The 15,337-nt window shown below is 37.6% G+C and overlaps 1 protein-coding gene across 1 annotated transcript in view; it reads left to right on the top strand.

The window, feature by feature from the left end:
• LOC139743317 (small ribosomal subunit protein uS11m-like) overlaps positions 1–15,337 on the top strand; it is a 122,310-nt gene that overhangs the window by 12,760 nt on the left and 94,213 nt on the right. The gene's annotated exons all lie outside the window — the stretch shown is intronic.

The raw sequence follows: 15,337 nt of genomic DNA, 5'->3' as shown, positions 1-15,337 counted from the left end.
CTTCAGGAAGTGCATGTGGGTACAATATTTACATATTTCATTGTTCTTTTTCACAATGATGAATGAAATGGTGTTCTTGACCAATTGTCAGATTTTTGGCTTCATGCTTGCCTAAATGTATAACATATCGCAGCAAAGGTGGTATAAACTTTCACAGCTTCAAAGTCACTGATGGCCCACTTTTGCCATCATCAGGCCCATTATGTCAGGCATACTTTGTATATACCCTAACTGCCACTGCTGTAGTTGCCATACTCAGCGAGCAAAGACACTATGTCACCTTGTCGATTTTGGAGCAGTTTCTTTGTTGCTCCACTGGTGCCCCCTGCCATCGTCTTCTTCAGCCTGTCTCTCCATTTTTGGCCTAGCCTTTGCATGATCTCCGATCCTTCTCTTTGATGTACAGCGATACGTGTAATAATCAACCTTATAAAATGATTTTAACGTTTGATGCAGGGTGGCATAGTAGAATGTACACAACATAAAACAAGTAACGCACACAATGCTATACAAAACACAAAACCACCTACGCAATTCATGCAGCACTGCAAACTACGCACATGTCAATGTTTACGTTTTCAACGACTGCGAGCTGCGACACTGATGACACAGCGGAAGCAGTTCTTCTTCACCCGCATTTCGTGCATGCGCACTTCTAACGTAAACAGCGGTGTGATATCAATTACGAGCCCAAGGTCACTTTCCCCTCAGAATTTTGTCCCCAAAGCCCAACATGTTGGGTGGGAGCTATGGGAGAAGTCCCAACATTCGTCCATACTATGGGATTGCTTGGAAAAGTAAGAATAAATGGGTCCTAGTCTGAATGCGACGTCTGTTTATGATGAACAGGGACATATTTTTGTCTCTGTCTGCCGATATGTGTAGGTCAATGGGAGCACTTACTTAGCGCATGAATTCAGTTTCAAATTTGTACATCTTTGTTGTTGGTTTTATTGTTTGTATCATGAAACTCCAATCCAATCAACCTCTTTCTTTAATCTGAACTGGTGTAGAAAGCCGCGTAAAGCTCTGGATAACCACAAAAAACATATTATGTCATTTTTTTTTCTTGTCTTTCACTTTGTGGATAAAGGGAAAGCATGTTTTTTAGATGTATATCACTGATCAAAATTTTCATATTGCAACAGATGTTATCTATAATATTAAATGTAAATATAACAATGCACCCACCCAAATCATCAAGTATTGCTTTCAAAGATTACATTGCCTTTGTCAAGGGTATACATGTTGTTTGGTTTCTTCATGAGGGATAGGTTTTTGACCAACTGCTGTTTCATGTTCTTTTATTAGGAATACCTCTTTGTTGCAAAATTGTGATGGTGTCAATGTATTGTTTGGACTGCATCAAAGGTCAAGTTTTTGAGCACCCTCCCCTCCACATCTGCCCTGACACATACATTGTGGAGAGACTGTCTGTGCAATAGTTGTAAAAGGTTTTTTTTTTGTATAGATTTTTGTAGGTGCATGAAAATTGTATTATAAAACATTGACAGCCTTACCAGCAAAATCATCAGTTGCAAAATTGATTTGACTGCTGATTTATACTAAAACAGACAGTATGCATCTGCCCATATGTTTGTCACTGTGTTCAGACAAGTACACATATGATAAATGTATTTTCATGAAAAAAAAAAATGCTCTCGAGCTTATGCGCCTATGTTGTTATCCCATAGACATACCACTTTCTTAATATTCATTTCCAAGTGGCCAGGAGTTAGTGAAATCGGGTAATGTTCTCGCTGAAGTTTCAGGTGATGAGCAGTTGTTAATAGCAGAGTTAGAGGGAAATTGAGGGAAAACTATGAATGCTCAGTTTGCTAGAAGCGATAATGTCCATGGTTCTCTCTTATACATTATATTTACATTACCCACTCACACTTGCAATAGTTGCCTTTTAAATACCGGTAATCACAACATTTTATCTTATCATTAAAGGATAAGTTCATCCATATATGTGTGTAGACTGAGTGAATGCTGCAATATTAGGAAACACATAAGCGATAGTATCAAAAGTTCGAAAGTTACATATTTTTCAAGTTTTAGTGCCGCCATTACTGGATGAGAAGACCACAGTTTGTGATGTCACATATGAAGAATGATATAACGGAAATATAAAGAGAATTCCACTAAAATTTCACTTTTTATGAAAAACACACATTCCTTCACCTTTTTATTGACATCATATTAATGGTTATGCTATCCCCCTGCTTTCAGAAAGAGGCAAGTCACATGCTCTATTATTATGCTAGAAAAGTGAAAATATATTTAGTTTTCTTAATATTTTCTTAGTAACATTCTTCATGATGTGACTTCACAAACTGAAGTAGTCTTCTCATCCAGCAGTGGCTGCTTAGAAACTTAGAAAATTCATTAATTTTGAATGGATGTTCGATTTTCCTCAAACTTTCAATGATGTGTTCTACTAAATATTGCTGCCTTTACTCAATCCACATTGGGTGAACTTGTCCTTGCGCTGAGCAAATGTATGATTTGAACAAAATAAAGCTGTAATATATTTCTTAGTCGTTAATATGCATACACTATCACAGCCTGCCATTGTGACAGAGACCATGTGTACATATAATAAGCATTTAGAAAATCTTTCCATATAAAAAGTTGTGTGAATTTAGGATTTGTTTGTTTGTTTTTCCTGTGATCAGGATTTAAACTCATTGACTTCTGAGTTTCCAGCAGAGTTTCAGGAATGTCCTACTCGGGTTTAGACTTTTTATGCCTCCGCCACGAAGTGGTGCTGGAGGCATTATGTTTTCGGGTTGTCCGTACGTCCGTCCGTACGTACGTACGTCCGCATTAGTTTACATGATAACTTGAGTAATATTGACTGGAATTTTACCAAACTTGGTCCAAGTATAAAGTATGATGGGGCAATTACTTGGTTAGATTTTGGGTGAAATCGGTTAAAGGTCAAAGGTCAAGGTCAAATCATGAAATTGTATCCGTTTACGCGATAACTCAAGACTGGATCAAGCAAATTTCACCGAACTTTGTCTGAGGATGATGTATGATGGGACAATTACTTGATTAGTTTTTGAGTGAAATCGGACAGAGGCCAAAGGTCAAAGATCAGGGTCAAATCCAAAAATTATCTGTTTATGTGATGACTCAAAACTGGATGAAGCAACTTTCACCAAACTTGGTCCAAGGATTATGTATGATGGAGCAATTAGTTGAGTAGTTTTTTAGTGAAATTGGCAAGAGGTCAAAGGTCAAAAGGTCAAGGTCAAATGCCAAAAATGTTGCTATTTCCCCCATATCTATGCAATGCCCGAAGGTATTTTCTTGAAACTTAGTGTAGACATGTACTGTATACGCTATATATTTCGCGGGGGTTTTATCTTCGCGAATTTCGCGAGTCAAGAGCTATTCGCGAAATTAACAACACGCGAAAATATTACCTTCCAAAATGAATCCCTTGCCTTGGTGATATGAACATTTCAGTACTAGTATACCATGTCATGGCTTACCGAACAGACCATACTGGCTAAGCTTGTTTACGTACATACCTCCACGTCTACTTACGAATACTGTAGAGAGCCAATCCATTATCGCAAGGGGACCACTCGTCAGAAATCTAGCGCGATGGACTTAACCACTTCAAAAATGTTGAATTCTAACTTACTAGTTCGCAGAGTTTGGTAAGTTTTTTTCATGCAGTATATAGCTAGTATCATTCTTATTTGCTAGTAAGTTGAAAATTCACACTTTCTTTGCCACTTCATATTTTCTCTGGTCCCCCAATCGCGAATTTAACCACTCGCGAAAATGTGTGAGAGCGGCAATTCGCGAAAATTTATGTACGCGAAAATTATAGCGTATACAGTACTTTGTGTAAAGATTCTCCAGAGAGAGTTTCATGTCATAAAGTCAAAGGTCAGGTGAAAATGTTACAATTTCACTTTTTCTCGCGAATGGTTCAATGCATCTTCATGGAACTTGGTCCATATGCATGTACTGACTGGCAGGGATTATCTAGGGAAATTAGGGGTCATGGGTCAATAGTTAGGGGTCAAAGGTCAAGGTCAACTCCTCAAAATTTTACTATTTCCCTCATATATAAGTATATGTATGCAATGCTTGCAGGATTATTTTTAAGACTTACTATATATTGTATTACCTAATGGAGATTCTCTGGGAAATTCCTGCCCGAAGGTTAAAGGTTAAGGGTCAAAGACCAGGATTAAATGCAAAAAAAATTCTATTTTATACTGTAATTACACTCTTTCTTCATACTTGGAAAATTACTCAATGCATAAACTTATAAAAGGGTCGGTCAAAAGTCAAGTGAAAATCCTTCATTCCCCAAATACATGTACCTGCACTCTTAGACTACTACAGCAAACCTAGTTCAAGGAAAGTGAACATTCAAGACATTTCTGACAAACCTGTCATTTCAATATTTTGCCAGTTATGTGAAACTGTCATCACACATTGTGAAGACATTGTACTATACACCTATTGGGAGAATCATGCATTATGGCGGAGGCATCAGTCGCCATAGCGACATTTCTAGTTTCTAATGGGCTTTCCAGGGTATTTTGGAGTAACTATTTCAAAGCAGTCTCCACAGAGTGTATTTTGTTATAATCTCATAATCCAAATTATGTTTAGTACATTCGTATGTTAATTGCCTCAGTGTTTCAGTGTGTGTGTAGCATGGTTAGATTTATTGGTTAATTCTATGTGGTATTGATGATTGCCACTTAAACCGTTGAGGACGGACTGATTTTGCTACAACACGCATTTCCCGTAGACACCTGCCCGAGTATACTCGGGACTCGTCCTCAAGGGGTTAACAACCCTTGCCAGGTCAGGTCATATTTACAACTGTTCAGTAGTTCATGTAGTACATTGATTATGTGGTTTTGCTGAGTACATGTATTACCAGTAGCGTACACTCATCAACTGCGACATACAATATGTGCCATAATGAATACAAACTTCTCACTCTGGTTGTAAGTGGTTTTGGTAGGCACTCTAGCTGTAAATGTTATTGTTTGGTGCCCAAACACACTCATATACTGTATGCACTCACACACACACACACACATTTCTGAAATGCAGCATGATGATATGGTTGGATGATATTTGAGTAGCTAATAATACGCAGATTCATCGGGCAGAAAACCTAAGAATTAAAGAAGGAGGTGGAAAACAACAACAACAACCAAGACTGAAGCATGCATTGAGTTAGTACAGGACAAACGTTCGTTTCTCTTTCTTTCTGGCGATGGCCATTTCAAGTGCTTGGCCAATAAAAGTTGATGGATTGCCTCAACTCAAACTGAGCTCAGAGCATGACTTCACTCCAGTGTTTGAGCCGCGCATACAGTACGTTAATCACCGTGGGCTGGCTGCCTGGCTATGGCCGACCCAACCCAGATGCATAATATGCAATATGATTCCTTTCTCACGCGTACTGAAGGAAGGAGATGCATAGCATATTGCATGATCTGTCACTTAGCGACCGTCATATCATGTTTTGCAAAGTGGTCATATTTTCACTAGCCTCAATTACATGTAATGGCTTGTTCTGACAATTGAATGTAAAGATTAAAAAAGAACATGAAATGTGTTTTACTAAGAAACTAAGTGTGAAGGGTCAACCTATGTATTATCAATATTAATAAAATATTGATAATTAAACAGCAAGATCATCTTACCTTTTCTTCTTTTGCTTTCTAAATGTCTAGTAGGAGCTTAAATTGCAGTCGAAGTATTGTAAGTTATGGGATATGTTACTCATGAATGGGTTTGTGTGTGTGGTTTTTTTGTTGGGGGGGGGGGATGGGGACTAAAGAAATTAAAATACAATTGGAAATATGAAAGATGGGATGAGATATGTTATGAAATGATATTCCAAACTGTTCTCGTATGTATGGGTGTACAGTTGGATGCAGCCCGTGTTCACAACTAGTCAAGATGATCTTTCATGATGAGCCTGGCAGCTGATGTTATTTGAATGTTTTAATTTTGTGTTGAATGCCATTCAGATCTCAAAGTTGATAATTCCATGATACATACAAAATGGCTCAAGAGAAATTGTATATAGAGGAGAATTCCAGTCTCCATCGTAACCAAACAGGTATAGGGCACCTAATTTGATGCTTAAAGGCATTATCCATGCTGTAAGTGCAAATTTTATGCATTGATATGAGCCTGACCAATGATGGAAGAAAAACAAAGTATGTAAAACTTCTTGTGTTCTGACTTTTGAGTGTAATTAAAGTAGTTAAAACATCAACGAAATTGATATTTGAACAAATTTCATTTAACATTCAGAAAAATTTCCCTATTCTGCAATTTTGATATCTGTGACTGTAGCAGGTTGACATAGTGACAGACCTGTCACATTATGACATAAACTGTCACTGTACACAGAACCTGCTTGCCCCAATTTCTTGCCAACAAAGGGTTGAATTCTTCCCACCTCCCTGATTCAACAGAGGCTTGAGTTTCAAGGTGCAGTATTCAAATACGGTACTGTATAAATGATGAAACTAGAGCAATTGTTTGAGATTGCAGTATATGGTGAATTATACAACACCTTAGAATGATATCGAATTGTGATTGGCCAAGAACATGTCACATGACATTCAATAGAAAATACCTATCAAACTCATTGAGAGTGACAGCCGTGCAATAGGCCTCTGGCATGGGCCTATTGCATGGCTCGCAGGTACTAATGCACGGCTTCGCGGGTGGTTACTAATGCATGGCCGCTCGACTTCACTAGCAAAGCGCCAGCAAACTACGTGCTGGCCGGCTGCGCTGCCAGTAGTTCATTCACAGACCAGGGGCGCGCGGCGGGGTACTGCAACGTTTTGACTTTACCTAGCTAGTTGCATGTATTGCGGCCTTACGTTAGTACGGCTATGTTTTTACTTTTGACTCTGATCTGCTAAGTGGACCTCAGTGATCTCAAAATCAAGACTTAATTCATTTCAAGTTGAGAAACCGTAATTTGATTATTTTTCTGTGTTTTTATACAAAATCATTGTCGGAAATAGACAAAGTCTAGACCTACTGCTACTACTAGATCTACCGACATCTCAGATTGGCCTAACAGTTAGGCCTAACTCGATCTAATGTTAGTGTATAATGGGTATAGACCCTGCAGAGTTTGCGATTCCTGTGACTGTGTGGTTGAATCATGACGAGTGTTTGAAAAACAGTACACTGGGTGGTTTAGAATTCTCGACCTAATTGTTACATTTATTTTTGGGCCTTCCCGAGTTGCCGGTCACTAATCAAGTACTGTGATTATGGACAAGGTGTTGTATAAAACGAATAATTTATGATTTTGTTCGTGCATTGAGGCACGTAATATCGCACTCGGCGCGAGATTCGCCACTGGTCTATTCAACGCAGCGCTACGCGCCTTGTTGAATAGACCAGTGGCTTATCTCACGCCTCGTGCGATATTCGTGCCCTAATGCACTCGCAACTCATAAATATTCGTACACTAATGCATGCCTTTGTTTTCTCAAGCAATTATCAAGTGCTACCATAAAAGTACAGAGCTTTATTTTACTTTTTGATGAAGTTCAGTGATCTTAGCCAAATATTTTGAGGACTGACCCCTAACTTTCTCGGTACATATGAAATATTTACTGAAATATTTCTATCCGTTACATCTTGGGAGATTTTTATTGGGGTTTCTTTAATAGTGGAAGTTTTAATGACGATAACAGTACATTTAACTGAATTCGTGTGCTCTTTGTCCTTGACCTCTGATCTCTTACCTCTATCATTTCAGGCATCTGGTGGTCAGTGCATTTTTATCTTCCTTAGATGGTGTTGCCATTTGCCAGTCTTGGCTTAATAAAAGCATCATTTACCAATTGCAGATGAAACAAAAACCCAGCTTTAGTGCTTCAAAAGAGTCCTAAAATGTGAGTTAGGGATAGAAACAACCAGTATAAAAAAATTGATCAGTATAATCAATGTTAAGTATTGTTAAATATACAAAATGTGAGCTTTAGTAACATTGATGAAACTGTTTCTAGACTAAACCGTCTACAGTTATGATTTAGTGCGAAAAATAGTGATATCTCCTTGCATTTTAGGCTTATCGCAAAATTTTTATATGGTAGGATATGTCTTTTTATACAACTGATTACACATGCAAGCGTATGCATCAAATGTGATAACCTGAATTTTTTTAAAACACTGCCCCCAATGTAAACAGTACCTTTAAATGACATTGATTGCAAATAAGTGTCTATTTTACTGTGTCTACCAAATGACTTTAACACTGCACACATCTTGGCTGAAGTAATGAATGTTAATGACATTTTGTGGCAAAAGTACAGTGATCTTTGATCTACTGTAGATATCTAACCTAACACCACTATCATTTGATGAACAACATTTGTGTCTATTTATTTCTAATCTTCCTGCCAAATCATGTATGTTCTACCAAGAATTAATCACTGAAGTTCATCTGCAATGATAAGTTTACATCCAATATTCAGAATGTATGACCTCTGACATTGTGGGATTTTGTCCGAAAGGTCATCAGCGTGTCAGTACTTTGTGTAGCATATCATACCAGAGCAGAATGCTGACAAAATCAACCAATCTGTTATTATTATTACTTTATATCATGATAATGAGATCTGAGACATACAGGTGGATAGACAGATAGAGCATGCATGAAAAAAATATGAAGACAATTACTTTTGGACCTGAATTTTTACTCTGTTGTCACAAAATGGCATGATAATCCTGTTCATTCTAACAGGAGTACCCTGTACGAAGAATAGGACTTTGAGGAACTGTCATGGCAGGGTCAAACGAAGTTTTGGACAAGAAAAAGAACAGATCAGTACAAATAGCCCAATTAGCATATCATTAGCATATTATGGAAAGTATTTGCTGATATTGAATAATGAATGAAGCAAATTATACCAAATCAACCAACCAACCAACTATCAGATATACGCATGTTCAAATGTATGTAAGTATATAGGCCTAATATATCTAGGAGCCTATTTTTTTACAAACGAGAGAAAAAGAACAGAAGTACTGCGGAGATAATAGAGCCATTTTTGGCCTCTGAAAAGCAGAAAACAGTCCCGTATCTTTCCATACCCTCATCCATCAGCACCATGTAATCAGCACTCTCCCCAGCCAGCGATCCATTAACCCCCCCCCCCCCCCCCCCCCCCACCATACCCCCACCTCATACACTTACCACCACCCCAATTCACAGAGGCATCCATCCATTCCCCTTGCCCATTTCTGGGCCTCCCTGCACCATCATGCATGCAAGAAAATGACAGGATGCCAAACAGCACACTGAAGAAGTGTTTTCCGCATAATCCATACATCACTTCCCACTCACATAATTCTCCTTTTGCTGTTAAATAAGGCAGTTCTCTCTTTCTGTAAGTAGTCACAGTGTCAGAACATATTTTGCATTTGTGGAATAGATACATGATACTATTCTATTAAGGGTAACCTCAATTTCCAACAAATTCAAAGTGCATCTTGGCTCGTTTCATCGTTAGGGGTGATTACAATTGATCACATATTACTTTCCACATAAAAGAAATGCCATATGAAGAATGGATAGATTGTACTCCCAAGAACCATATCACACCAATAAAATCAAACCTAAGCAACAATTAAGTAAATGTTTCAGTAAATCGCACTATAAATGTAATCTAATGTGACACTCCATTGGACCCCCTAAAAGTTTTTACTATGCAGCTTTGACATTAAGTGCATATTACTGACTCAATTATTTTGTTCTGTTTTGTCTTTTTTTTGTTTTTTTATTTACATGAAATATTGATTTCATCATATACCCATTCACACACAAGGAGTACTGGACTTTTAAATCATGATTCAGTTATAAGTATTTTTTTTTGCCTGTTCACATACGCATTTGCTAAACATCTTTACTGAATTACGAGAACAGCGTTTCTAATTTCCAAACTGGTCATGCCTAGATATTGACCGTCACTTGACCCCAGGCTGGAGAGTTCAGTGATATACAAGTCACAACAGCAACAACAACAAAATGAAAGAATGATTTATTCCATTATAAGGTTTCATCATCTTCATCATCGTCGCTTTCATGATCGGCCAGGGAAGCTTGGAGAGCAGTCTGTTGGGGCTGTGATTGATGGTTTACAGATGAAGAAGTCATTAATGAAGAAAAAGAAAAAGAAATCAAATGTTTTCTGATCATTTTGCTTGCTGTGATTCAGCATGAAGTTGGACTTCGGTGGCCAAATTGCACTCTTCACTTGATTCTCATCTCTGTAGATGCAGAGGTTGCCAAGCCATATTTCATGGCTATGAGGCTGGACTGTGGCCATCTTTTGTTCCCCCCCCCCCCCACCATTTTTGGTTCACTGTAGAATCTGTTCCTCATGCCATATCTGCCATATCGTCCATATCTTCAATCCATGCACTTCCTCATCATTCCAATGTGCACCAGAAACACCTTAAACTCTTTTGGCATATCTAAAACAAAAGTCGAAGTACAAACCCAGTAGTACATTTTACATCACATTCAGAGCCTGGCTCAAATCAGCAACAAGATTTCAAAGTCAAAGAATTTTGCCAGTGTGCACACGATGCCATGTGTAAGTAGAAAATAATCGTAGCCAGTTATGTCAAACAAAACTGGAAAGCAAATAGCTGATATAACTCACCCAGTTTACTTTTATTTGTGGTACTGTAAGTCAGTGGATTGAAAAAATATCAACTGCACCAAACTGAATTGAATTGAATTGAAATGGTTTATTGATTAAAGAAAAAAAAATTATCATGATTCCCTTGAAAACTCAAGACCTAATGCAAATTTGTAATCCCATTTCAAATCATGAAGGTAAGTGAAGTCCATGCAGGCAATGAAATATAAGATAAAATCAGTATTTGCTTCCCAATTGAAAATGGACTTTTTGATGTCACATTTCAGGTGTGGATGTGAGTGGCTCTACTTTGTCAGAATGCATATTTTCCTTCATGCATGCACTCAAAATGTACAGAAAATAATTACATTGCAACAATGGGAAAAGGAATTTCCTTTCATTTGATAATTGTACCAAAGAATACACTAGTTAATCCAAGTTGGCAAAAGTTAGACCAGAGAATCAGGTTAGGGTCAATTCATAAGCAGTTCCTTCCTGCAACAATTTGTAATATTTATAGATGTGTAAAATGTATAGGACTAGCCAATTCAGAACAAAGTTTTATATTTTCTCCGAAAATACTTATAAAGTTGTTGTATTTTAAGTCAGAGGGATACAAACATATAAAAAGATTATAATTAGGTTTATTGATATACCTGGGAAGGGAAACATCTATGAGGAAATGACTTGACTTCTTCAAAAGTTTATAACCATTTGTATATTTTGTGTGCAGTTGAACTTGACCTTTGACCTTTTATCCATCTAATATCAGGCAACTTATTGTTTATTTAATTATAGTTTTTTGTAGAAGAGATGATATTACCACTATGGCTTGAGATTGACATTTTCGTTAAAACTGCAGTGACTTCTGACCTCCATCTCCCTCTTTATCATTACTGTCATATTCATGCATAAATTTTCCTATAATGTCCGTCAACTTACACGACAAATGTGTAATTCTCTCAAAAGTAATTACTGGAAACTGTATATTTTTCTTATTTTGTAAAAATATCTAGTGACCTTTGCACTCATCCATTGACCCTCACCGCGATCATTGGAATAATTGTCTGTTTGGTGTTTTTTTTTTGGTTTTTTTTTTACCACAATTGTATTTCCGCTTGACATTTCTTTGTAAGGTTACACTTGATAAATGCCATTTTTAGCCAAAGGTCAGTGACCTTCATCTTCGACTTGAAGGGATCAGCGATGAATGGACAGGCAACCCCAAAACACAGCAAGGGATTTTAGTGAATGTTTATGTGCACAGGTCATTAGGAGACTTAAGGGATTGACATCATCACATCATTTTATTTACATTGATGTAGAGGTGACCTACAGCATTTTTTTATGCCTCTGCCACAAAGTGTCACGGGAGGCATTATGTTTTCGGGTTGTCCGTCCTTCCGTCCGTCCGTCTGTAATCAGTTATGTGGATGGCATAACTAAAAACCATTTGAGGTATCCTAATGAAACTTGGCAGGTATATGTATGAGGGGTGAAGTTGTGCCTATCAACTTTTTGGGTCCCCCCCCCCCCCCGATGCTCAAGGTCAAAGGTTGACAGTCAAGGTCAAATGCTCAAAATTTCACTATTTCCCCTATATCTATGCAATGCCTGAAGGTCAAAGTTCAGAGGTCAAAAGTGAAGTGAAAATGTTAAGATTTCATTTTTTTCTCCATATCTCCGAAATGGTTCCAGGTATCTTCATGGGACATAGTACATATGCATGACTGACTGGCAGTGATTATCTAGGGAATTTTGGGGTCATGAGGTTAAAGATCAGGGGTCAAAGGTCAAGGTCAACTCATTAAATTTAACTTTTTTCATCATGTTTTTGCAATGCCTTCAAGGTTTTTCTTGAAACTTGGTGTATGCATGAATTATCCAATAGAGATACTCTGGGAAGTTTTTGGTTAAGATGGTCAAAGGTCAAAAGGTCAAAGGTCAAGTGAAAGTGCTAAATTTAACTTCATCCTCCATATCTTGGAAGTGGCTGAAGGTATCATCATGAAACTAATATTTATGCATGTTCTGGCTGACATTGATTCTCTTTGGAAGTTTAAGGTCATAGGGTCAAAGGTCAATGGTCAAAGGCCAGGTCAAAATTCCAATAATTGAAGTACTATTTGATACAGAAATTACACTTTTTCTTCATACCTTGAAATTGCCTAATGCATAGACTTATAAAAGGGCTAAAAGTCAAGTAAAAGTCCTCAAATACATGCTCTCTTCGAAAATGTAGCCATTCATCCAATTAAATCCAGTTCAAGGAAAGTGAACACACAACAAATATAACATGTCATTTTAATATTTTGCCAATTAGATGAAACTGCCATCACACATTGTAAAGACGTACTATAAACCTATTAGGAGAATCATGCATTATGGTGGAGGCATACCAGTCGCCATAGTGACATTTCTAGTTTTAATTCTAATTTTATTTTTTATTTTTTCGGGGGGGGGGGGAGGGGATAAAAACATTGAACATCAATATCCCATTATCTATTTTTGTGTTTTATCAGGCCGTGACTTCTAATGTTTTTGGTGTCTCTGCCCTGAAAAATGCCAGAAGCATCATGTTCTCAGGCTACTGTCCATCAAAGGTCAAAGGTCACTGAACTTTCATAATACAAATATGGCAGAAAATTGGCAATAGCAGTTTTTCTAGAAATGTCAGATGATGATATGATTTGGTTGGAGGGGCAAATAGGCAGTTATTTCCATGTGCATGGTGGTTCCTGGAAGCCAAAAGTCAAGGTCACTGTCCTTCTGCTAAAAGCTGTCATTTTGCAGCTATTATTGTCCCCGCCGAACGAGTTCGAGCAGGGAACTATGAAACGGGCTCCGTACGTGTGTGTGTCCGTGTGTCCGTGTGTCCGTCCGTGCGTCTGTGCGTCCGTGTGTCCGTCCGTGCGTCTGTGCGTCCGTGTGTCCGTCCGTCCGTTTGTGCGTCCGTGTGTGATCAAAATGTTCAATTTGCTACTTCTCTGTCATTTATGAGCCAATTTTGATTCTGTTTGCTTTATATGATAGCACTACATGGGAGCTTTGAAACTTCTACACAAAATTTCAGTTGTGACCTTTGACCTTGACCTTTGACCTATATTGTACATTTTGCTTCAAAATGCTACTCCTTCGCCATTTCTAACCCGATTTTGATTCCGTTTGCTTTATGTGATGGTACTAGGTGTGGGCTTCAAAATTTTTACACAGAATTTTGACCTTTGACTTCTTTGACCTTTGACCTTGATTTTTGACCTATATTGTACATTGGCTACAAAATGCTACTCCTTTGCCATTTCTAACCCGATTTCGATTCCGTTTGCTTTATGTGATGGCACTAGATGAGGGCGTCAAAACTTCTACACAGAATTTTGACCTTTTACTTCTTTGACCTTTGACCTTGACTTTTTACCTATATTGTACATTTTGCTACAAAATGCTACTCCTTCGCCATTTCTAACCCGATTTCGATTCCGTTTGCTCTATGTGATGGCACTAGGTGAGGGCTTCAAAATTTCTGCACAGAATTTTGACCTTTTACTTCTTTGACCTTTGACCTTGATTTTTGACCTGTATTGTACATTTTGCTACAAAATGCTACTCCTTCGCCATTTCTAGCCCGATTTCACTTCCGTTTACTTTATGTGATGGCACTAGGTGAGGCTTCAAAACTTCTACACAGAATGTTGACCTTTGACTTCTTTGACCTTTGACCTTGATTTTTGACCCATATATTGCACATTGGCTACAAAATGCTACTCCTTCGCCATTTCTAACCCAATTTCGATTCCGTTTGCTTTATGTGATGGCATTAAGTGAGGGCATCAAAACTTCTACACAGAATTTTGATCTTTGATTTCTTTGACCTTTGACCTTGATTTTTTACCTATATTGTACATTTTGCCACTAAATGCTACTTCCGGCGGGGACATATGTTACGCACCGCGTAATTTCTACTTTTCCTTGTTTCATTTAGGAATGTCTAATAGTTTCAGTTCAAGGCTTAGTTTCACTTTGTTATATTTCTCCACTTGTACAAACTAAATCATTGTGATATGAAAAATCAACATTATCAAAATATTAATACTGTTGTAGGAGTACATGAAAATAATTATAAGTTAAAAGTAGATATAAGCAAGTTTAAACATGGACATACACTTTATTTTATCTTAAGGTACATATGGAGGAGACCCTTTATTAAAAGCAGTTTGCGTGACCTTAAATAATGACTTCTGGGTGATAAGGCATCTTGTTTTTTCTTCTTCTGTGTTTTTTTTTAATGAAGGAAAAGCACATTAGTCACAAGGTGCTCAATAGAAATAAGTTAACAAATAATTGCATGAACATAACTGTGTGTAATTTATTGTTATGCCAAGGCAGAGGTCACTGTTCTTTTGCAAAAATAAAAGAAAAAGAATGTTATGTCCAGCTATTTGGATAGACATAAAACTTGGTGGACAGGGCAGAAATAGATTAAAATTATGTGCATATACATGATGGTGGTAGGAAGTCAAAGGTTAGGAGCAGAGGTCACTGTACTTAAATGTTATTTTCCAGCTTTATGGGTGATATGGGTCATTGGTGAAGAAGATTCCTGATCCTGGGTAATCAAATTTGGCAGTTGATCGTAGGCTGAAATTTGCCAA

The sequence above is a fragment of the Diadema antillarum genome, unplaced genomic scaffold, assembly GCF_040938485.1.
Source record: "Diadema antillarum isolate AM-2024a unplaced genomic scaffold, OU_Dant_1.0 seq00001068_RagTag, whole genome shotgun sequence".
Classification (NCBI taxonomy): Eukaryota; Metazoa; Echinodermata; class Echinoidea; order Diadematoida; family Diadematidae; genus Diadema; species Diadema antillarum.
The sequence above is the reverse complement of the archived record's forward strand: the minus strand, read 5'-3'. Positions and strand labels throughout refer to the sequence as shown.